The sequence below is a fragment of the Sus scrofa genome, chromosome 2 (genome assembly GCF_054392235.1).
Source record: "Sus scrofa isolate SSC_HxYL_T2T_F1_AM1 chromosome 2, Sscrofa_HxYL_maternal_Yorkshire_Landrace_v2.0, whole genome shotgun sequence".
Classification (NCBI taxonomy): domain Eukaryota; kingdom Metazoa; phylum Chordata; class Mammalia; order Artiodactyla; family Suidae; genus Sus; species Sus scrofa.
The window spans coordinates 46,845,380-46,869,172 of NC_139384.1; the positions used below are offsets into that span (position 1 = coordinate 46,845,380).

The 23,793-nt window shown below is 42.3% G+C and overlaps 1 long non-coding RNA gene across 1 annotated transcript; it reads right to left on the reverse strand.

Annotated features, from left to right (window-relative positions):
- Positions 1-529: 529 nt before the first annotated feature.
- Positions 530-16,023, reverse strand: LOC146405364 (uncharacterized). The gene is made up of 2 exons (XR_014837250.1): positions 15,875-16,023; positions 530-3,844 (listed from the first exon to the last, which is right to left on the reverse strand). It is a non-coding gene; the product is annotated as an uncharacterized LOC146405364 (long non-coding RNA).
- Positions 16,024-23,793: the final 7,770 nt, after the last annotated feature.

The window sequence follows — 23,793 nt, forward strand, 5'->3', positions numbered from 1 at the left end:
AACTCCTCTGATCTCATTTATAAGGGCACTAATCCCTTATTAGTCAGGAAGGATCTGCCCTCCTGACTAATCACTTCCCAAAGGCACCACCTCCTAACACCATTGTATTGAAGGTTAGGATTTCAACATATAAATTTGGGGGGTGAAAAATAAATAAATAAATTTAAGGGTGGACGAGGGGGAAAGACATGAACGTTCAGACCATTATACTTAGCAAATTAGACAAAAAGGGGGCTCGGTGGAAGTACCCAGAGCTTCCATAGGATTCAATGCAAAAACTAAACACATTCTCCCTAAGATCAGGAATAAGGGCAATGACATCTGTTTGTACTGCTTCTGTTCTAAATTTTTCTGGAATTCCTAGCCGGTAGGCAAAGTAAAACAAAACTCATACAGATTGAAAAGAAAGAAGTGGAACTCTCTTTGTAAGAAGATGACATGATTACCTATGTAGATAAGCCCAAGGAATCTGCCCAAGACAGGCCTCTGAAAATAATAAATGAGTTTATCAAAGTTGCAGGATACAAGATCAATATACAAAAATCAATTTTATTTCTATACACCAGAAATGAATAACTGCCAATTGAAATGAAAAGCAATATAATACAATAACAACAAAAACATGAAAACTTAAAGATAAATTTAACAAAATATGTTTACTGTATCTGTGTAGAGAAAACTATAAAACATTACTTAAAGTAAGAAAAGCAAAACTAGATAACGAATTATATCATATCCATTGACTGGAAGAACCAATAGTGTTAAAATATAAATTCTCCCTTGTCTATACACTCAAAGCAGTCCCAATAAAATCTGAAGTTTTTTATACAAATCTAGACAAGCTGATTCTAAAGTGCATATGAAAATGCAAAGGTCCCAAATTAGCCAAAACAATTTTGAAAAAAACAAAACTGTAGTACTTACACTCCCTGATTTCAAAACTTATAAACTTACATTGAGACATTATTACAATGGCATAAGAATAAAAATTTAAATCTGTGGAATAGAGAGTCCAAAATATATATTCTCTACTCATTTCTGACAAAGACATGAAAGTATTTCAATGGAGAAAAATGGTCTTTGTCACTGGTGGGACAACTGGATTTTCCCATGTGAAGAAGGTGAGAGAGAGATAGGGAAGAAGAAAATTATCTCAACCCTTACCTCATGTCAGACACACAAAAAATTGACATGAACTGGATCAGAGCATTAAATGTCAAAGCTAAAACTATAAAACTTCTAAAAGAAAACATAGGAGAAAATCTCTGTGACCTTGGGATAGGCAAATATTTCTTGGAACATAAAAAGCATAAAACATAAAAGGCAGAAAACAATAAATTGCACCTTCTCTACATTTAAAACTTAAAAATTTTGCTTTTTGAGAGGCCTTGTAAAGAAAATGAAAAGGCAGTTCAGACTATGAGAAAACATTTGCAAATTACATGACTGATAAAGCACTTATATCAGGATATACAAAGAATCCTCAGAACTTTTATTAAGAATGAAACAACCAGTAAAATAATGGACAAAATATTTGAACAGACTCTTTACCAGAGAGATATATGAATGGCAAATAAGCACATGAAAAGATGCTCAACATAATTGGTCATTAGGGAAATGCAAAGTAAAATCATGAAATACCAACACCCACTAGTATGACTAAAATTAACCATACAAAGTATTAGGATGTAGAAAAACTACAGCTCTCTCATACAGCTGGTGGGAATGCAAAAAGATGCAGTCACCTTGGAGAACAGTTCAGCAGTTTAAGAATACGCTTACTACTAGCAATACTCTTCCTTGTATTTCCTTACTAGAAGTGAAAAGGTATGTCCACACAAAGACTTCCACATTAATGTTCATAGAAGCTTTACTCATAATAGCCAAAACTGAAATCACCATCAACTGCTAAGTGGATGAACATTGTGGTATATCCATACAAAATTTTTCTCAGCAATAAAAAAGAGCAAACTAACATATGAAGTATATCATAACATTACGTAACATAACACAGATGAGCCGCAAAAGTATTATGCCAAGTGAAAAGTCAGACACAAAAGATTGTTTAAATGCTCAACTTTCATAAAATTTTAGAAAATGCAGAACTACAGTTATTGGGTTTTGGGGGCTGTGCCTAAGGCATGTGGAAGTTCCTGGGCCAGGGATCAAACCCAAGCCAGAGCAGGGACAATGTCAAACACTTAATGTCTGGGCCACCAGGGAACTCTAATAAAAGTATAGTCACTGAAAGCAAATCACTGATTGTCTGAGCCTGGGGGTGAGAACAGGAATTGACTTCAAAGGGCACAAGGAAACTTTCTAAGGGATGGAAAATGTTCTCTGTATTGATTATGTTTATACCACTGTATATATGTATCAAAATTCAGAACACTGTTCATTTAAACTTGGTGAGTTTTGGAGTTCCCTGGTGGCCTAGTGGTGAAGGATTTGTCATTGACAATGCTCTGGCTCAGGTTCAATCCCTGGAAAAATATACATGCCATGAGCATGGCCAGTAAATAAATAATAAGATTGGTGAGTCAATAAAGCTGTCACCAATCAATCACTGTAAGTTAGATCACATCATTCCCATGCTCGAAATCCTCTAATAGCTTCCTATCACACTTATAATGATATTCAAAATCCCTGCCACAGCTTATACTGATACACATGATCTGGCTGCTACATATCTTTCCAGGCTCCTCCATTAACTTTCCCCTAAGCATGTTCTGTCATACTGTCCTCCTTGGGGATCCAAGAACACACCAAACATGTTCCTGCATCAGAGCATTTGCACATGTCCTTCTCTCTACTGGGAATATTCCTCCCCCAACACTGATTCCTCACTTTTTCCAGGTCTCTTTTTAACCATCAACTTATCCAAGAGCCCTACCCTCAACATTTCCAGGTCTCAATTCAACTATTAGCTTATCAAAGAGTGCTTTCCTCAATATTTTTCTATACCACTTCATGACTCTCCTTCTGCTTTATTCATTCATAGCATCTATCATTGTCTGACATTATTTTATGTACCTATTCACTTTATTTTCCCCAATTTAACTCCTTGAGAGTAGGGACTTCTAAGGTTCTAACTCCAGCCACTAGCCCAATACATGGCAAAAGTAGGCTCTCAATAAATTCAGGCTATTCAATGAATAAAGAATTGTGAAATCTCTATATACTGGAACCTATGTAACAAAGCCAAAACAGTGCACACAGAAAGACACAGTCATAAAAACTTATACTATTAAACAAGAATGAAATTGAGTTAATTAAATACTGAATTAAAGAAATTAGAAATAAAATGAAATAATTCTAAGGAAAACAGAAAGAAGAAACTAATAAAAATAAAAGCACAAAGCAATATATTAGAAAAAGGGTCTAGTAATTGATATAAAAAATAAATCCAAGAGATATTTCTTTAGGGAAAAATAATAATGAAATAGGTAAATTACCAGGTTATTTACTCCCAAATAAAAGGAATAAAATTAGAAATGAAAATCAGGGAAATTAGAATAGAGAAGAATTTTTTTAATTATAAGAAAAAAATTTGCTCTCCATGAGGCACACATATTTGAAAACAAAAATGCTTTGATCCCCAAACTCCTCACTTGGTTTGACATTCTTTGGACCTCTTCACTGGCTCTCACATGGCTTCATTCTGTTCTGTGGTCCATGGGCACTCCTCTGCTATGTGGACTCATGAGGAAGCTCAGTGAGGCAGCTGCCTTTGGTCAGGTGATGCACATTCCAAGCATCTCAATCAGGCTTTTGAGTCAGACCATACATGCTCTGCCATTAGCTGGGTGACTTTTGTTGTATCTCCAAATCCTAGTGTCCTCATCTGTAAATGGAATAATACCTGCCTCACATGTGTGAATAAGTGAAGTGATCAGGTGAAGTGTTGTGCACAGAAGTGCTCATTAAGTGTTAGTTGGAAGACAAGTACTGTTTGATACCACATGTGGAATCCAAAAAAGTTAAATCTATAAAAAACAGTAAAACAGTGGTTGCTAGGGGATGAGGAGTGGAGAGAAGTAGGTAAAAGTAATGACGGTTAAGGGTACACACTTGTAATCAATAATAAATAAGCCACTGAGAGCTAATGCACAGTATAACGAATACAGAACAGACAATAATACTGTATTATGATTATATATATATAATGTTGCTACAATAGCACCCTATTATAATATATAAATGTATCAAAGTAACACATTGTATACTTTTTTTTTTTTTTTTTGTCTTTTTAGGGTTGTATCCATGGCATATGGAAGTTCCCAGGCTAGGAATCAAATCAGAGCTGCAGGCCTACACCAAACCACAGTAATGCCAGATTCGAGCCGTGCCTGCAATCTACACCACAGCTCACAGCAACACCAGATCCTTAACCCGCTGAATGAGGCCAGGGATCGAACCCAGATCCTCATGGATCCTAGTCAGGTTTGTTACTGCTGAGCCACGATGGGAACTCTGACACACTGTACACTTGAAACTTACATAATGTTACATGTGAAAGTTTTTCCATACATTTCTTAATTAAAAAATTAAAATAGGTCGCAGATGCGGCTCGGATCCCGCGTTGCTGTGGCTCTGGTGTAGGCTGGCAGCTACAGCTCCGATTCGACCCCTAGCCTGGGAACCTCCATATGCCGCAGGAGCGGCCCAAGAAATGGCAAAAAGACAAAAAAAAAAAATTAAAATAAAAATTAAATTTAAGCCTAAATTTTAGTTGGTATTCAGTTACAAGCTGATTGAGTCTGCATGGCAACTGTTGCCTATGAACTCTGGGGAGGTCTGATCACTGAACAATTTAGAAGTGCTGAGAAGTCTGAATCACCATGCTTGCCTGTTCCTCTAACTATTCAGTTAGCTTTGGCTAGATTGCTAGTGCAAACTTATCCTGGGTGTGTTTAAGATACAAGGAATTGTACAACTATAAATGTAATTAAATTCAAAAAAAAAAAAAAAGATGCAAGGAACTTGGTCCAAACTAAAAAAGGCCTCATTAACCATGGGGAACTTGGCCTCCACAATTTGCAGAATACATTTACAAAGATATTTTCTGGTACAAGCCACACCACCCGCTACCTTTCTTGAATGGACAGGAGGAAACCCTCGTGAGAAATGTCTAGAAGGAAAGCTCCCTTAATGTTTACCTCTGGCTACCTCAGCTCGTCAGTCCACATGCATCTATTCTGGGCAGACGTGGGCACATGCAAACATGGAGGTGGTAGTTAGCATCCCTCAGAGCTGTACAACATTCACTCATTCTGTGCAGAAACTAGATGTAAGCTAGAGCATGTAGAGATTATTTTCAGTCACTTCCAAGGAGAAGCCTGCAGTGTAAACAGGCATATCCTAAGGCAGGCTCACAGACGCCGCTGAGTCCTCCAGGGCCTGAACTAGAAACAGGCAAGGAAAACGTTTTTTCCATCCCGAGGAATTTGCAGCCATGAGGTTCTAAGTAGAATTGGGTTGACTGTTCTCTTACAAAGAATGCAGAGTAAAAGCTTCCAAAGTGATACCAGTTTAAGTGCAGTTACTCACTCTTGAACTTGAGATGCCATCTCTCAGAACATTGTTCTCATTTAAAAATAGAAACTTAAATGCATGAGAAAAGAGAAAAAAGTTGCCTCAGTCCAAATCCTTCCTGGAATCCTTACCAAAGGACCTGTGCCTCAGCAAATTAGGAACTGTAGCCTGTCAGAGGTGGAAAGATCCTCAAAGAGCACCTCTTCCATGCCCCTCATTGTATAGCAGAGATGCTAGGGCCAGATAAGGGGCCTGTCAATGCAGGGTATATGGCAGGTCAAGGATGGTATGACAGCAAGGAGCCAGGTCTCCAAGACCTACTATGATGCTTTTCAACTGCATCATGCCACAGGCCTGTACTGACATAGCAACTGCAAACTGTAAATCCAGATTACCCAAACCACTTGGGAACTGTGGGTACCAGATGTTTTACTCTTGTCCAGATGTTGTTCAACTTGTCAGAGGAAGGTGTCAGGAAATTTTGTGATACAGTGCCTTTGTCACTGGCAAAGCCCATTAGCAATTCTCAGGAAATAAAAATAGAATCTGGTAATAAAGTCTAACTTTTTTCCTTTGTGCTTCTTCCAGTTTCACTTGTTCACAGGGTGCCACATCCAGAGGCTTTGCACCCAGCACTTCACACCAGAGCTCCAAGTGTGAAAGGGCTGCACCCAACACCTCAGCTGGGTAGATCGTGTGCAACTGTGGGCAGATTGCTACACCCAGTACTGTGATCTGGAGCTGTGAGCAGCATAACTGGGCAGGCCCAGGGAGAACTCCACTGACCAGAGCCCCATAAAGCATCTCTGCCAATAGCTTTTCAGAGAGAACATATACTCTAGAGTGTAAGATCACCCCTCACTATTCTTTGATCAAAGAGTAAAATTTTGCTTTGCTTCTGAACCAAACTTGGTGTCATTCTATTGGCTTGAATGACACTGGAAGAAAGACTTTTGTTGGGGACAGACTCAGGGGGATCGGTAACAAAATTTTGGTGGCCATGAAGGGACAGACTGTGCGGGGAGCCTAGAAGATGCAGGGACTCAAAAAAAGGACCTTGCCTGATGGCAAAAAAACCTGAAGGCAGGTTCCTAACCAAGAAAGGGAGCTCACCTGAACGGTACAAGCCAAAGGTGGGCCTCTGGACAGGATAAAAGCCTACCTGCATGGTACAGGACGAGGGCAGGCCTCAGGTTACACAGCTCCCATTTTGAAGTTGATGGGGAAGAATTGGGGCTTTCCTGGGAAAACAATTTCCATGTTTGCGCCGGAGAACATGGATTGTTTCTCCGGTGACCTAGTCTTTCCTGCTGTTTTATTTGTTATTCAGTTTTCCTCAGTCTTTCCTGATTATTTACTTACTATTCTTATTTTCCATTCTTATTTTCCTGTGGTGATTTGTGATTTAACAAAGTTACAACAATAATATAATAAAAATTTCATCCTGAAGGACTTTTACCTATTCATATCCAACTTAATTAGTATATAGTGTTTATCTACTAACTAGTTATATAGTAAACTTTAGAGTTAGGATTTTAATGAGATTCATAAAAGTTAGACATATATTATCCAAGAAACCTAGCTGTGAGTTTTGTCCTTGATTTTAAAAGCTTTTAAGTGATACCTAGTTATATTTACTTACACTGTCTCCCTGCCATAACGCTTTAAAGATAAGCACCAGTCTAAAAACAAGATTTGTGAATGCCAAATTCTTGTGTCTGTGACCTCTTCAAATTGTAAAGACTGGCTGGCCATGGGATGACTTGTACTGAGTCTCCTCCTTTCCACATGATGTACTGTACCTAACTGCCCTTAAATTGTACCAAGTTTAGTTAAAACAAAGGTCTTAAAACATGATGTATAGCTGCTATACCATGTAATAGTTAACCAATGTACTTTTAACACTGATGTAATGTGTAGTGAAAAACTGTCTATATAATCAACCACTGTCGCCAATAAAATTTGAGCAGTCCAGCTCCCTGAAAGAAAGGACAAAGAGGCTGTCTCCGTATTGTACATTTGCCAATGCCGTGTCCCTCTCCTATAGGGAAAAAATGTACACTCCCTGGCCGCTGGAGCTGGCCTCCGGCAGACTCTGGCCTTTTTGCCTACATGTATCCATTAGGCTCCAGGCTTGCCCCAGCTCCAGCAGAAGGATGGGGGAGGCTTTGGGAGGTTTGCATGAGGATAACTGTCTCTAATCTTTAAGTACACTCCGATGGGGTAGGACAGCAGAATCTTTTGGACAAATTCAGAGCAACTCTTCCCAGCAACCTGATACCCAGGGAGTGGTGCATGCACAGTGTAGCTCCCAGAGTCATCTGGACTGCAATTCCTTGAGATCACACTGTGGCATCATTGAGGGTTGGAGACTGAAACTCATGCATGTCTGCCTGCTGACTTTGGCTGGCCTTCCCCCAGGACCAGATTCCTGGGGACAGTGCAGACCAGTGAACAAGAGGGAGTCCCATCAGTCTTGCCCACTGTCTCACCAGCAGTGCTGTCCTCATGACCCCTGTACAAGGCAGTAGTGGCCACACCAGATCTTACTGCCCTCCTCACTGACCTCCAGGGGTTAAAAGTAACATTCTCCATGATCACTTTAGGTTTAGAAAAAGGAAGTAGCCAGCTCCATGAGCCAAGAGTCAAGACCAGGAAAAGGTGCAGGTAATAAGGACCAACGAACTAAATGGAATAAGGATGGATGCTCAATTCTAGTTCAGGAAGAAGCACCAGGGATGCTGGAGTTGAAGTGTCCCAAAGTAGATACAGGACTTGTGACGTGACCTCTCCAGTCAGGGCTACTTTGTCTGAAGTGGGCTGAGGAGTCCCATGAGCCACTCCTAAGACAAGGAACCCCATTATCAGGAAGCCCTCTGAGCTTGGGGCAAGAACAAGAAACACCCACCTCCCAGCCTTTTCTCCTCCCCTGCTTGTGAGGTCAATCTTGGGTGATTCTTTATCAGCTGAGGTTCCACAGGGTCTCTTCTAGGTATTAGCACAGTATTCCAGATGGTGAGTTCCCCCAGGGGAATCACTTGGGTTTTTACCTGTCACTCAACAGGAAGTCCAAAAACTCCCCTCTTCAGCTGAATGGAGGAAAGAGAAGACCCTCGCCTCAGACAGCTATGCTACCCCCTAACAGACCAAGTTAATCACGACTTAATGTAGCTAAGCAACTCTGGCCCAGAGACAGTCTTGTCTAAACTTCTGTGGGATATTCTGACTGAGGAGAGGCTACAAGTCTCAAGCACAAGTCATTACAAATTCAAGGGGGACCCGCAGTTGTATCAGAGTCTCTGTCATTTCAATGCCTATTTTAGTCTTTTGAGGATCCATTAACAGTTTGGTTCTGGTTCCAAATTTCCTGAATGAGAAATCCTATTTGGAGTCAAATCTTGTGGAATTTATGTGCTGACAGATCCACTCCAACAGCCCTTCTCATTCTCTGTAGTTGGAAATAAATCTAAAACAGAACACTAAGGTATGGGGAAACAATGGCCACCCTACCGAATGACAGTCTGTTAGGGTGTATCCTGCAGAACTGGAAATTTTTAAGGTATCACTTCCTGACCCCAAAACATTTCATCTTCCCATGTAACACAGCCTGGCCCCAATACCAGCTGAGACATGAGGAAAGTTAGCTCATCAATGAATCTCTATATCACAACACTATGTTACAGCTGGACCTACCATGCCACACACAAAAGAAATGGGATGAAATTCCCTATGCAAGTTTTTTATGGCCTTATACCAAGAGAGAGAGGAAAAAAAAAAAAAGGAGTTCCCATTGTGGTGCAGTGGTTAACGAATCCGACTAGGAACCATGAGGTTGCAGGTTCGATCCCTGGCCTTGCTCAGTGGGTTAAGGATCCAGCATTGCCGTGAGCTGTGGTGTAGGTTGCAGATGTGGCTCAGATCCCGCATTGCTATGGCTCTGGTGTAGGCCGGTGGTCACAGCTCCGATTCGACCGCTAGCCTGGGAACCTCCATGTGCTGAGGGAGTGGCCCTAGAAAAGGCAAAGACAAAGAAAAAAAAGGGGGGGCCTTTAAGGGATGTGATCTCTCCTCCACTAAAGTAATACCAGTCCTTGACTCTCTGCATGGGGACTTTCTTAACTGCCTCCCTAAACCTCCTCCTCCTGCTCCCTTCCTTCATATACTGAGTCTGTGATTTGAGTCACAGACTCAAGGGGTCCCCTCCATATCAGCTCCCTCCCCCAGAATCTAGACCAGCAACTAAAAAAAGCAAGACTAGTTACCAGCTAGGGTCCAACAACCCACCAGGAAATGCACTCCCTTTGAGGCAGGTTCCTGCTGGAGAAAGAGGGCTCACCCAGATACACATCCCATTTACCACTTCTGATCTAACTGGGAAAGTCATAGTGAGAGAAGATCCAGGGGGAGCTCCTGAACCTGCTTAAGGGATTCTCTCAGACCCATGACCCCATCTGGACTGACATCCAGAGCTTCCTCAAGGTACTCCTAACCGAGGAAGAGAAGGCCATGGTCTTTCCAAAATGCTGAAGAAGTAGACTAGAAGAGAATAGAAACAATGCAAGCCATGATATTTTCAGACAGAGAAATAAAGCAGTCCCAGATAACGAACCCAACTGGGACCACCAAGACAACAGAAAATGAAGTGGAAGACATAAGCTGACCAATTTTAAAAATGTGATCCTGAAGGGAATCCTGTGACAGGCAACAGGAAGGAAACCTGTCAACTGGAATAAGGTAAAAGAAATCAATCAGGAGCCAATAGAAATCCCTTTGGCCTTCCTATAGTGAATGCCTCTGAATCCATACCATCCCTGACCCTGAGTGATTGGAAGTGAACACAATCTTGAGGTCATATTTCATTTCTCAAAGTGTTCCTGACATTAGGCATAAGCTTCAGACACTGGAAATAACCAGGTAACCCTACCTCTCACCTGACTGGGGCTGCCTACTGAGTTTTTAATAAATGAGATATAGAGGAGTAAAACTCAGAGGCTAAAAAGGCCCAGAGGCAAGGTTACCAATGTTAATTGGTCAGCAGTGGAATCTGAACTAACCACCCATGAGGATTTTCAACTCCAGTGAGTGACCCCGAGCCCTCACCAAGGGATATCAAGCCAAGGAAACTAGAACCTAACCAGTATACCATACATAAACAAGAGAGACACAGAATGGGAGAATGCCCTCACTGCCCCCAAAGGTGGACAGAAATGGCAAGTCCCAGCCCATACTCTCAAAGGCATATAGCCCAAATAGATGAAGAATGATGGGGCCTGGGGGCTCCTATGCTGACACTCCAATTGACCCTCAAGGAGCCCCAGCTGACACTGTACATAGCGGAAAAGCCTACTGAATTCTTAATTAACAACGCTGCCACTTGCTCAGTTCTGAACAGGAGATCAGGCACACTTGTAAACTTAGGGAGGTATCAGGGAAGGTCCAAGAATGAGCTCTCATAGAGTCATTAGAACATAAACTAGATGAACACATGCTCACTTGTTCTTTCCTATACATTCCCAAAGGTGCTACACCCCTACTGGGAAGAGATATCTTACATTAATTGGGGGCTACTATCCACCTAATGAGAGACAAATGAGATTGTCATCCCTAGACAAGGGGCACAAGATGATAGTGTTAATGGCTGAGGACAAACCTCCCTGGACAGAGCAAGCCAACCTCACCAGAGTAAATCCTGAGGTATAGGTTCAGGATAGGGTGGAACAAGCTACTGTAGGAGCCAGTTCCCTCCTAGTCCATCTAAACCCCAAACATATATGGCCCAATAGAAAATAGTACTCTCGGGATTTCTTACTGTGGCACAGAGGAAATGAATCCGACTAGTATCCATGAGGATGTGGTTTTAATCCCTGGCTTCACTCAGTGGGTTGAGGATCCAGCATTGCTTGAGCTGTGGTGTAGGGTGCAGATGCGGCTCAGATCCAGAATTGCTGTGGCTGTGGCCTAGGCTGGCGGCTGTAGCTCCAATTCAACCCCTAGCCTGGGAACTTCCATATGCCACGAGTACAGCTCTAAAAAGCTAAAAAAAAAAGGAAAGAAAATAATACATGCTCTGTCAGGAGGCCTTGTTGGGCACTGCCCCTGTTGCCTGATTGTTCAGGGCCTTATTAGACTATGCCAATTAGCCTGTAATATCCCCATTACCACAGTAAAGAAACCCAATGGGGAATTCCAGGTGGTAAAGGACCTCAGAACAGTCAATGAAGCCACCAAGGATATACACCCAGTAGTACCTAGTCCCTACACTCTGCTGGCCACTTTCCCATTCACTAGGACCTGGTATTCTGTATTAGATTTAAAAGATGCCCTCTTCTGGATGTGTATGCATATGTATATATATGTGTGTGTATTATATATACATATATATAAAAAACTGAATCAATTTTCTATACAGCAGAAATTGGCATTTTTAAATCAACTATACTTTAATTTAAAAATATAATAAAACAGGGAATTCCTCTCGTGGCTCAGTGGTTAACGAATCCAACTAGGAACCATGAGGTTGAGGGTTCGATCCCCAGCCTTGCTCAGTGGGTTAAGGATCTGGCGTTGCCATGAGCTGGGGTGTAGGTCACAGACACAGCTCGGATCCTGCGTTGCTGTGGCTCTGGCGTAGGCCAGCGGCTATAGCTCCAATTCGACCCCTAGTCTGGGAACCTCCATGAGCGGCCCAAGAAATGGCAAAAAAAAAAAAAAAAAAAAAGACAAAAAAAATATATAATAAAACAAAAGATATCTTCTTCTGTATTCCATTAGCCTAGAGTCACAAGACATTTTCGCTTGAGTGGCAGAACCCAAAAATGCAACAAAAATAACAATACTGCTAGACAGTCCTGCCCCAAAGTTTAAAAAAATTCCCCAAAATCTTTGGCAAAATTTTAACTAAAGACCTACGAGATTTATATCTGGAGGAAGGAACCAGATGCTCTGATCACCAGTTCTACTCTGGAGGACACTGACAAAAAAACAAACAAACAAACCAAAAAACCAACAAAAAAACCCTGTAACCTCCCTGAACTACAGTTGATAAAGGATATAAAATGTCCAAGAAAAAAGGCTCAAATATCACAAAGTAGGATGAACCACCTAGGGGTTATTCTCACAGAAGGTCAGAGAAACATACCCCAAGAAAGGAAAGAAGTAATTTTTAGTCTCACCCCTCCTAAAACTAGAAGACAGATCAGGGGTTTCCTGGGAATGGCCAGGTTTTGCCACATCTGGATTCATAACTATGGACAAATAGCTAGGCCACTATGTGAAAAGTTGAAAGGAAAGGATGATGATCCTTTTGAATGGAATTCAGCATGTAAAGGAGCCTTTCAAGAATTGAAAAAGCAATTATTTCAGGCCCCTGCCCTGACCCTCTCAGATTTAGCTAGACTCTCTGATACTTACATTCTTGAGAGAGGGGAAATCACCCTTGGGGTATTATCTCAAAAACTAGGACCCCTTCTCCAGTGGTTCCTCATTTCTCTAAACAGCTGATCAAACTGCTCAGGGGTGGATCAAACTTCTACAGGCAGCAGCAGGGTTCTACTACAGCCCTGCTAAAGGATGCTGAAAAGTTAACATTTTGTCAGTCCATTACCAAATAGAACCCTCAGTCCATTCAAGCTTACCAGTTCTAGGGGAACAGAACTGCCATTCCTGGAAGGTGAATTCCATTTCAGGCTCTGCTTTTAGATAAGCCTGTACGGTCCACAAAAACCTGTTACATGCTGAATCCTGCCCTTGTTAACCCCAGAAATAGGCCCCTGGGGCCTGACTCTATAGGAACTATGGACAAGTTCTACTACAGTTCTGCTCCTCTCTGTTCTGACCTAGGAAGTGAGCCCCTCCCAAACGCCAAAAAGGAATGGTTCACAGGTGGGAGATGTTTTGTGAGAGAGAAAAAAAGTCCACGAGATATTCAATAACCTTCCAGACCCAAGTCATAAAAGGAAGAAGCCTAGCCCCAGGGACTTCTTCCCAGAAGACCAAGCTGACAGCCCTTACCCCTAAGTTTTTGAGTGCTGGACAGGGAAGACCTTAAATATTTACACAGATCTCCAGTATGCATATCCCGTCCCCCCCACACACTCCTGGGATTATTTGGAAGGAAAGAGGTATGCTTACAGTGAAGAATAAACAAGTGAAACATGGCTTAAGCATACTGACACTCTTAGAAGAAATACAGCTTCCAAAAAAGTGGCAGTGGTGGCCAAAATGGGGAACACAGAGATAATAAAGGGAAACAAGATGGACACAACTGCCAAAAGGGCAGGCCTAGAACCAGTAACTTGGCAACTGCTGCTCATACCTAAGAGGACAGATCCATTCAATTACTCCCCAGTCTACGCAAATTCTTCTTTAGACAAAGCCTGAAAACAGGACTTCAATAGAGAGCTAGGAGGCCATATGTAGCTAGTTGATGAACTTCTTTCTCCAAGCTGCAGCTTGTCAAGGCATCAGGGAGGCTCATCAAGGAACTCGCTACAGGAGGGAAGCCCTGGGTAATTGGTTAGTTGAGGTCCTGTAGCTCCTGGCATGAGAAGCATAATCAGGAATTCCTGTCATGGATCAGCAGTTAACGAATCCACTAGTGTCCAAGAGGACGAGGTTCGATCCCTGGCCTTGCTTCATGGTTTAAGGACCTGGTGTTGCCATGAGCTGTGGTGTAGGTCGCAGACACAGCTCACATCTGGCATTGCTGTGCCTGTGCCATAGGATGGCAGCTGCAGCTCTCATTCAACCCCTAGCCTGGGAACTTCCATAATGCCGTGGGTGCGGACCATAAAAAGACAAAAAAAAAAAAAAAAAGTATAATCAGTCGGATAGTTGAAACATGTCCCAGCTGCACAATGAACAACCCCAACCTCAGACCCCAGATGCCCCCGGAGAAGGCCCATTCAGACCAGAGGGACAACACATCCTGGGGAAAACTGGCAGACAGACATTACTGTCATGCCAAGAGCACTGGGCACTTTCAGGTATCTCTTGGTGCTAGAGGACCTACTTTCAGGGTGGATGGAAGCATTTCCCACTAAAGTTTAAACAGCAGCCACAGTGACTAAACAATTACTGAAAGAGAGAGCCCTACAAAATGATCATGACTCAGCATTTGTGCCTCAAGCGACAAAAGGAATAACAAGTGCCCCGGACATAAAATGGACCTTGCACTCAGCCTGGAGCCCTCAAATGTTGAGGAAAATAGAGAGATACAATCAGACTTTAAAATGAACTGAGCCGGGAGTTCCCATCATGGCTCAGTGGTTAACTCACCCGACTAGTGTCCATGAGGACAGAGGTTCAATCCCCGACCTTGCTCAGTGGGTTAAACCTCTGACGTTGCTGTGACCTGTGGCATAAGGTCTCAGACGCAGCTGGGATCCTCCGTTGCTGTGGCTGTGGCGTAGGCTAGCAGCTACAGCTCTGATTTGAGCCCCCTAGCCTGGGAACCTCCAGATGCTGCGGGTGCAGCCCTAAAAAGATAAAAGACAAAAAAAAAAAAAAAAAAAAAAAAAAAGAACCTCAAGAAAACTGGATTAAGGTACTCCCAATTGCCCTGCTCCACATACAGTTAGCTCCAAGAGATAAGTTAAAGTGCATGGCAGACCCATCCACCAAGCCCGCACACACTCATCTGGCTCTCCACGCCTTCCACCCAGGGGACCAGGTGAACCTAAACACCTGGGAAACCCCACGCCGCAAAGTCAGCTCCCTCCTAAGAGGCCCGGACCCCACTCGGTGATCCTAAGCACCCATCCTGCCCTGAAACAGTGGGGGTCACTCTGTGGGCAACATCACACTCCAGTGAGGTTGGGACAACAGGCCCCCGGACTACAGCTGTGAACCTGAGGCTTCTCTTCCGAAAAACCACAAAAGTGTGACCAGGGAGATTCAGCAGGAAGTGAGCCTCACATCAGGGCACACTTGTGCCCACAGGCAAAACACCTCGATGCCTGCATTTGTAGGAAAAATTTAACACGTGACCATGATTCTCCTGCTAAGATTTGGGCGGTGCAACCTGAATGTCTGTTGTGCTTTGTCTCCAAAAGGTTAGAGTTTATAAAATTCCAAATGGTGGTGGCTCAGGGATGCTAACAGGGCAGAAGAGGTCTGGGGAAAATCAAGCACATCATCTAAAGGCAGATAGGAAAAGCTCTGCTCCTTCACCTTCGGTTATGACCACGCAGCAAATAGGGAGCAGTTACAGAAGCTGGCCCTGCGTCCCTCGGCAGCCCTCAAGAAGGACCAAAGGCAGAGAAGGATGTGTCATAGCAAAGGCCATTAATAATTCCTCAAAAAAGAAAAATAGAATCTGAGTAATAAAATAAAGTCTAACCTTTTCTTCTTCTGTGCTTCGTCTAGCGTCATTTGCTCACAGAATATTGCATGCAGGAACCTCGCCCAGGGTACTTCAGACCAGAGTAGGTTCCCCCCGCCCAAAACGACTGTGGCCACACCTCCGCTATGACCTCTTTCAGACGCTCTGCGCACAACACTGGAATTCAAGATGGCGGCGGCAGCCGCAGGTCGGGCCGTGTGCAGAGAGGCGGTGCCACGTCCTTCCATCCGCAGCCCGAGCAGCACGTCTGCACCGGCGTCCTGAGAGTGCCTCCCTCTCCGCCGCAGGACTTGAAGCCTATAAAGCAGCCCCACCCACGGCCCGCCTGCCCCACCCGTGGCCTGCCGGAAAGAGTGGCTGCTCTGGAAACTCCTCCCCTGGCTTTCAACAACGAACAAAGCTTTCCTGAGCCTTTAAACTGAACTTAGTTTTTGTTGGCGCAAATGACCCCAGGCAGGAGTGCTTCGAATGGGACCAACTCAGGAGAATCGGTAACACATCTGATGTGAGACTGAAGTGGGAATTGGGTGAATTAGATGGTCTGTGAATTTCAGGCACCTGCGTACCTCAGGAGTAACGCAGTTTCTAGCATCCCTCTAGCTTTTTCTCAATACCGTGGTGCCACCATCCTCTCTAGCCTCCATGTCTTACTGTGATACTACCCATACTACCCAGCTAGTCCTCTGCTTCCACCCTGGCCTTCATACAGTTGATTCTTGACAGAGCGGTCCTTTTGAATATGTCATCTATGTCATCCCTCCACTCAAAATCTTGGAGAAAGCATTCTTTGGTCATGTATATCCTGGTGGTGGACAATGCTCCCTTGTTAGGATATGTTCCCCTTTATGTTGATAGTTTGTATATAAAAGTCAGATTTGGAGTTCCCGTCATGGTGCAGTGGATGCAAATCCAACTAGTATTTATGAGGATGCGGGTTCAATCCCTGGCTTCTCTCAGTGGGTCGGGGATCCAGTGTTGCCATGAGCTGTGGTGTAGGTAGCATACGTGGCTCTGATCCTGCATTGTTGTGACTGTGGTGTAGGCCAGCTGTAGCTCTGATTCAACCCCAAGCCTGGGAACTTCCATATGCTGAGGGTGCAGCCCTAAAAAGCAAAAAAAAAAAAAGTCAGATTTGTCTGAGCCCAAGTCAGCAGTCATCCCCTTCACCTTCCTTCTTGCTTATTACCTGATATCTCACCAGCCTAAGCAGAGACTGCCCTCAGTGAATTGAACAAAGGAAAAACAAAAAACCCAGGCTCCAGTTTTACGACCATATTTAATAGTACCACACTTGGAGCCCATGGCATCTACACAATTGGGGAGAATGTTTCAGATATCACAAAACCTAGAGATTGTCTTCTTCCACCTAACCATGCAGGAAAACTTATAAAAGCTCCACTAGCATAGTGCAGAGCATCAAAAAGGGGGCGCAGGAGATAAGAGTGAAAGGAAGGAATGTTCCCACAGTAACGATAAGCAGATATTTTTCAGGAGGCAATCACTTATGGAGAACAAATACACTAATTCTAACATCACATGGATCTGTGCAGATGAAAAATCCAGAATGTGGATGGCCATAGCTATACCTGGAAAGTTTAAGTTGGACATAAATTGAGGAGTTGAGGGCAGAGAGACTGAGAATTGAATTATCTGTAGTCAATAGCCAGGTCAAATAAAATGAAGCAATAAAGCCAGCCAGTATTGTAGAATACTTGGAACAGGAAGCGGTACTGAAAAAAAAAAAATGGGATAAGTGAAAAGTAGGCTAATGAGGTCAGAGGTTGCACATGGCAACAGACCAGAGCCATGTTGCTGTATCCACAATTGGCTAAAGGTTTCACCAATACTATGTGAGGAGAGATTGGTAGTAAAATCTGAACCACATTAGATTTCAGTAGATCCTTCAGGAGTAACGATCCTTCAGCTTCAGAGCTGCTTCATGGGAGATGCTTGATAAAATGCAAATTCCTGGGTCTACACAAACCAGCCAAATCACATCGTCTACTGGAATCTATTATTATTATTAAGTAAACCGGGTATTTCTGAAGCAGCTGGGCTTTGTGTTGGCTGTCAGCAGACCTCACCTTAGAAACCTCTGCTGCTTTCTGTTTGTAGCCTGTTATATAACTAATGAGGCCCTGAGTATTCACAGGTGCTCTTACGCAAATAATTGTTTTGGGGAAAGAATCACTGAATAAACTGTTGGCAGTGATTACCTTTGGGGAGATGGGATGAGGGCCAGAGGGGGAAATGGCAGCACTTTCTTTCAAGCATTTTTGTTTGACTTTACTTTTTTTCACTTTATATATTATTCATATGGGTCAGTAGTAATTATCTGGACATGGAGCTTTGGGCCATGATTTTATTTCTTTGATTTCCTCTTTATGCTTGAAAAAATGGAGGCAAATTTTAGATTTAATCTTTTGTAATGCAAAATGTATATGTGAGGACCTACTATGTGTCAGGAAGTTGTAGGTACTTGGGTCACAGGGTTTGCAAGATAAATACACAATTCAGCCTAAACTATTTGCTTTGTAAAATCATTATAATTCAACCTTTGCACATGATCAGCTTTCCATTTTATTTTCTCAGGTTGAAAGGGTTTCTCCAGATTGGTGAGCTGAGCCCTTAAGACAGAGTGAGGCCAGTTGACAATTATAATCATGACCTAGGAGCCCAGGGTGCATATATCAGGTAAGAGCTATGCCCATCCTGCCTTAAAGAATGATGTGTGGAAAGGACTTATTCTTTCCTTCTGTGCTGCATGTTATTCATACAGCAGAGCAGAACCTGGAAAATTGGAATTATAGACTTTTGGCATTGGAACTTACAGAACAAGATAAAAATTGGTAGAAAAATGAAACTAAGATGGGATGTTGAGCAACTAGCTTGAGGGGCAAGAGTCTAAATTTTTTTTTTCCCTTTAGAGAGAAGGGGTAGTAATAGGAAGTGAATGGGAAAATTCCCATTTGCAAGAGGCTCTTTCTTCCCAGAGCACACCACCTTCAAAACCATCAACTTCCCTGAAGCAAGCAGATTTTGTAAAATTACAGGGTCTTCTTACAAAATACTACATGCAGAGTTCTCAGAAATATACATGTTTTCAAACTGAAATATAAGTTATGTGTTCACTGGGCTCTGAGAAATATCTTTATTACCATTATCAGTGATAAGAATAATTACAACTAGTTGCTGTAATAAGTGCTTATATTTCATCTTATTTGACCCTCACAGTCTTATGAGATAAATATTATTATCATTCCCCATCTTTTAGAGGAGGAAAGTGAAACACAGAGAAGTCAAGCAACAGGTCCAAGACCAGTCAGGATACTTACTATCAACCCAACAGCTTGTCTCCACAATGTGCATTCTTAACCACTCGCTCGCTCTCTGTGCCTAAGTTCCTCTGCAGTAATGAACTCAGACCATCCATTAATGTGTGCCCCAGGGTACAAAAGATGGGTGGGTGGACCCATGTGAAAAAATAGAGAAAAGACCCAACCATCAATGATCCCTGTTCTGCCTGGTCAGAGCCAATTGAGCAGATAAAATTCAAGCAAGCCTTTACAAGATAAAGCCTCTCTATGGACAACAGCTATCACTGGGCTGCATGAGAAGCCTCTAGTTGTCCATTTATCTCCTAGCCAGGCCCAGAGCAGCCTAAATTTTTTTTCTGCAGCCCAAAGGACTGCCGCTTTTTCCATCTCAAGTCTGTCTCTCTATCTTCTACTCTCTTCTTTATTCTTCCCATGTTCAAAGATTAAAAAAAAAAAAAAATAGGTCACCAAAAGTTTGTAAGAGAACTAAAATTGTAGATTTAACTTTTTCAGGTCAAACGCACTACCTACATTCCCTTTTGCCTTAGAAGATTCTTCTTGTTCTTTTTAATTTAGCACTTCCTAAATTGTCTTTTAGGAAACACTTTTCCAGTAGATGTTAATAGATATATCCTAGGGTGACTCATGGTCACATAAGAATGGGAAATAAGGCCTCCCAGGGCCTCCTCCTGGAGCTGCGCTATAAGTATAAAGAGACTAAATCATGCAGTAAAGAGGACTGTTTAACTCAAACATGTTTAATGTAAATATTTTGGATGCTTACTATGTGCTAGGTTCTATTCTGATGCTAGAAACAAAGTGGTAAACAAAACAAATTCCCTATTTCTATGAACCTTCTATTATAGTAAATGTAGCAATTTTTCACTAAACTTTTTTTTGTGACATATTAGTATCTTGGAAAATGTATTCCGTTAGTCACCAGTTTTGCAAATGGTCTACACACATATAGTATTTATGTAATTGAGTTTTACTCTCATCTGTCAATGCCCAGATGGAAAAGGACATCCATAAGTACAAGATATACCCTTGGTCTTATATTTATATGGAAGATTTGTATGTGCTTTTGGAAAAGTGCTATATTTCACAAAATTCAAAGAGCTCACAAAAAATAAAAATGGAAATAAAAATTATTTCTTAAAAATAAAAATGATCAAGTAAGAACTCATTGAAGAAAAATATTCAGACAAAGGACAAAAATCACATTTCTAGCCTTGTTTGATTCATCTCTCCTCATAGTGCCTCCACCAAATGTGATGGAGACATTGTATAGAAGCCTTTCTTCTAAAGGTATCTCTTGGAATAAGACATGACATTGAGTTCTTGCACCATAATTCCCACAGGCATCATGAGGCCCATGACATTTCCTAAAAGTCTTTGGGTTAAACTGGCCTCAGTCTTTCCATTATCCTTTATCCAGAAAGGTCTTTGGTTTCTAGGTTGAATAATAAAGAGTATTTTCCTCTCTGCTACTTTGTTCTGATTGGGGAGCGTTGGTAAGTCTGGGACTTTGAGCAGGGGGAATGTGGGCATATAAGTGAATTGTCTTTGGCAAGGAAGAGCAAAAGAGGATCAACATCCACAAAGAGAAGAGCCACAAAGGATCAACAATCCATTAGCAGGGCAGCAAACACCATTTTCATCCCACATCCTATCTGATGGTAACTGAGGTGCAGTCCCCACAGCCCCAGGCTAATATCCCTTGGTTCTCTAATGAGGGACAAGGAGGAGATTTTCATAGTTGCATTTGCTTTTAAGAAAGATCCTTCAGCATCTCCTCCAGAAGAGGGACAAAGTGAACCTTAACTAGGGCAGAATAATGGAAATACAAGTGTCTGCAGAGAGGCAGGAGGTATTTGAGAAATTTAATTAATGGGTTTGTTCACTAAAGGAAGCTCCCAGAGGCCCCTATGTTCATGGCATCATTCATGTAGTTTGGAAAGCACACACATATAACTCTTGACTGTCCTGTGCATATTTCTTTCAGTAAACTCCCTGACACTCCAGTTTCAAACTTGAGGATGAGAGATTAGATTTTGTATCACAGCTCCCCCCCCCAAGTCCTTAATACCTGTTCTAAACTGATTTATTCAATCTGAGCCAGCTTCTGAGCCAGATTTCCATAGCCCACATAGCACTCACTCTTACTTGGTCAGCCAGTTGGCACTTCCTCCAAAGTGTAATTAGAATACAAAAAGAGAAGCTGGACCAGGGAGCACACAGCAGATGAAGATGCAGCAGAGTTTTCTGTCCATTAATTCTGTCATTCAAAAACACGTACAACTGACTCTTGAACAAAGTGGGAGTTAGGGGTACCAACCTCCAGGCAATAGAAATTTTGCATGTAACTTACAGTGGCCCTCCATATACGTGAGTCTTCCACATCCACTCGACCAGCTGTGGATTGTGTAGTACTGTAGTATTTATTATTGAAAAAAAATCCACATATAAGTGGACCCATGCAGTCAAACCCATGTTGTTCAAAGGTCAACTGTATGGGATACCTGTTAATGTCCAGGTGCTCTGCCAGGTGCTAGGTATGCGGTGGTGGATAAGAGAGATGAGATTCCTCTCTCATGAAGCTTGCATTGAGGGGAAGGCAGACATTAAAGAAATGAATATATGAGTCAATTTCAAAAAGTGGTAAATACTCTGAAGACCATCGAACAAGAAGTGAAGCAGAGTGACTAGATGGGAGTGTTTCTGCTTCAGAAAGGAGGGTGGTGTGCAGGCAGCAGGACCAGCAGGCGCACAGGCTCAGTTGCTTAAATGACAGAAAGAAGGGCCATGAGCACAGATGAGGCCAGCTCGAGAGCCAGTTGGAGAGGTGAGCAGGGGACCCTTCATGCAGGGCCTTTAAAGTCCACTGTGAGGCTCAACTTCTAATTTTATCCTAAATGCCATGGCATGTCATGGGAAGATTTTAAAGGAAGGTCAGGCTATGATCTGTCTTATGCTTCAAAAGACCACTCAGACCACCATGAGAAGAAGGGATAGTAGTACTGCCAGGATGAAGTATAAGAGAAGCTAGAAATCTGTATTTTTTGTTCTCCCATAACAAGATGAAGGTTGTCCTCCAAGTGAAATTAATACATTAATATTAATACTGGTAAAACTTTTAAAATATACACATTCATACACACATTCAAAGACGTAATACAACTTTACATATAAGAAGAAAAAAAATCTCTATTTTCTCCAAAGTGCCTTTTCTTATGTGTTGGTAGATCTGATAAAAGGCATCATTAGCTACTTTTTCCCCTTGGATCTTTCATGAATCCTTCCCTGGTAATTGGTTAGGTCCCTTCACAACGGGAAGCGGATTACCCAGCGTGATATCCATCGCTGTCAGAAACACACAGAAATTGCTGATATTGAAGAGATAAATGGGGTGAACATCCCTCTCGCCACCGCCCACCTCTGAGGGGTGGTGGGGCCTTCCCACCTGTGAGGGCGAAGACAGACTTTGAAAAACTGTGCCATTATGAGACCTTCAAGAAGTCTAAGGCCATTGTGGGGAGGTCAGAGCCTTGCCCCTTCCAGATGTCGTTAACTGTCCTTCATATCAGGGATTGCCACTGTTCTTTACTTCAGGCAAATTGCAATTACAGAGGCCATGAGGATAAACACATTATTATTTCTTCTGAGAATTTAGAGGAGCTCCAAACTAGGATAACTAAGGCTTGCCTAGCATGAGTCCTTTCAAACCCTGCTTTAATGAATAAAGAACCCATTTAATAAGTTCATTGATTTGATTTCATTTTCTCACTCTTAGTCAAACAAGAATTTGAAGTGGCTTCTAGTATTTAGTTTAAATGGGAAAAAAAAAAACAGTGTTTTGCAAATCAGGGGTTGGATCATTTTAAGATGGTTTAGATATTTCCCCTTGATTCCCCCACCCCATTTATAGTATACTTGGCCATTCTTCAGAACAGTCTAAGAGCAAAATTCACACAATTGGGGTCTAAGGTCACTCTAAATCTGAACTTTTGAGTCCAAATTAATGAGGCATTGCATTTTTCACCTTGGTATGGTTACATACAGGTCCCATTGACTAGAGCTTTAGAATTGCTGGGACTGTTTACTAAGCATTAATTAAAGTATAATGAGGTTACATAATCTGGTATATAATGCAGAAGGAAAGACCTGCCCAAATAACTAAAGGTCCAATCCCCAGTGAAACAGACAGCTATGCTCAGGAAGAGAAATAGTAAGAGACTCTAAAGCATTCTTGAATACCTTTTCTCCTCGTGAAAGCGAGAGGCAACTTGAAGATAAGAAAACCAAACCTCCTCCTCTCATGAATGGGGAAGCTGAAATCTAGGTAGCAGAAGAACTTTGCCCAGGGTCACCCAGGCTTAGGAATACAAATATGTCTAGAATCTCCTTGGCTCTTCTTTTTACAGCTGCAACTGTAATATATGGAAGTTCCCAGGCTAGGGGTCAAATCAGAGCTGCAACTTCTGGCCTATGCCACAGCCACAACAACACCAGATCCAAGCCACATTTGCAACCTATACTGCAGTTTGAGGCAATGCTGGATCCTTAACCCATGGAGCGAGGCCAGGGATCAAACCCACA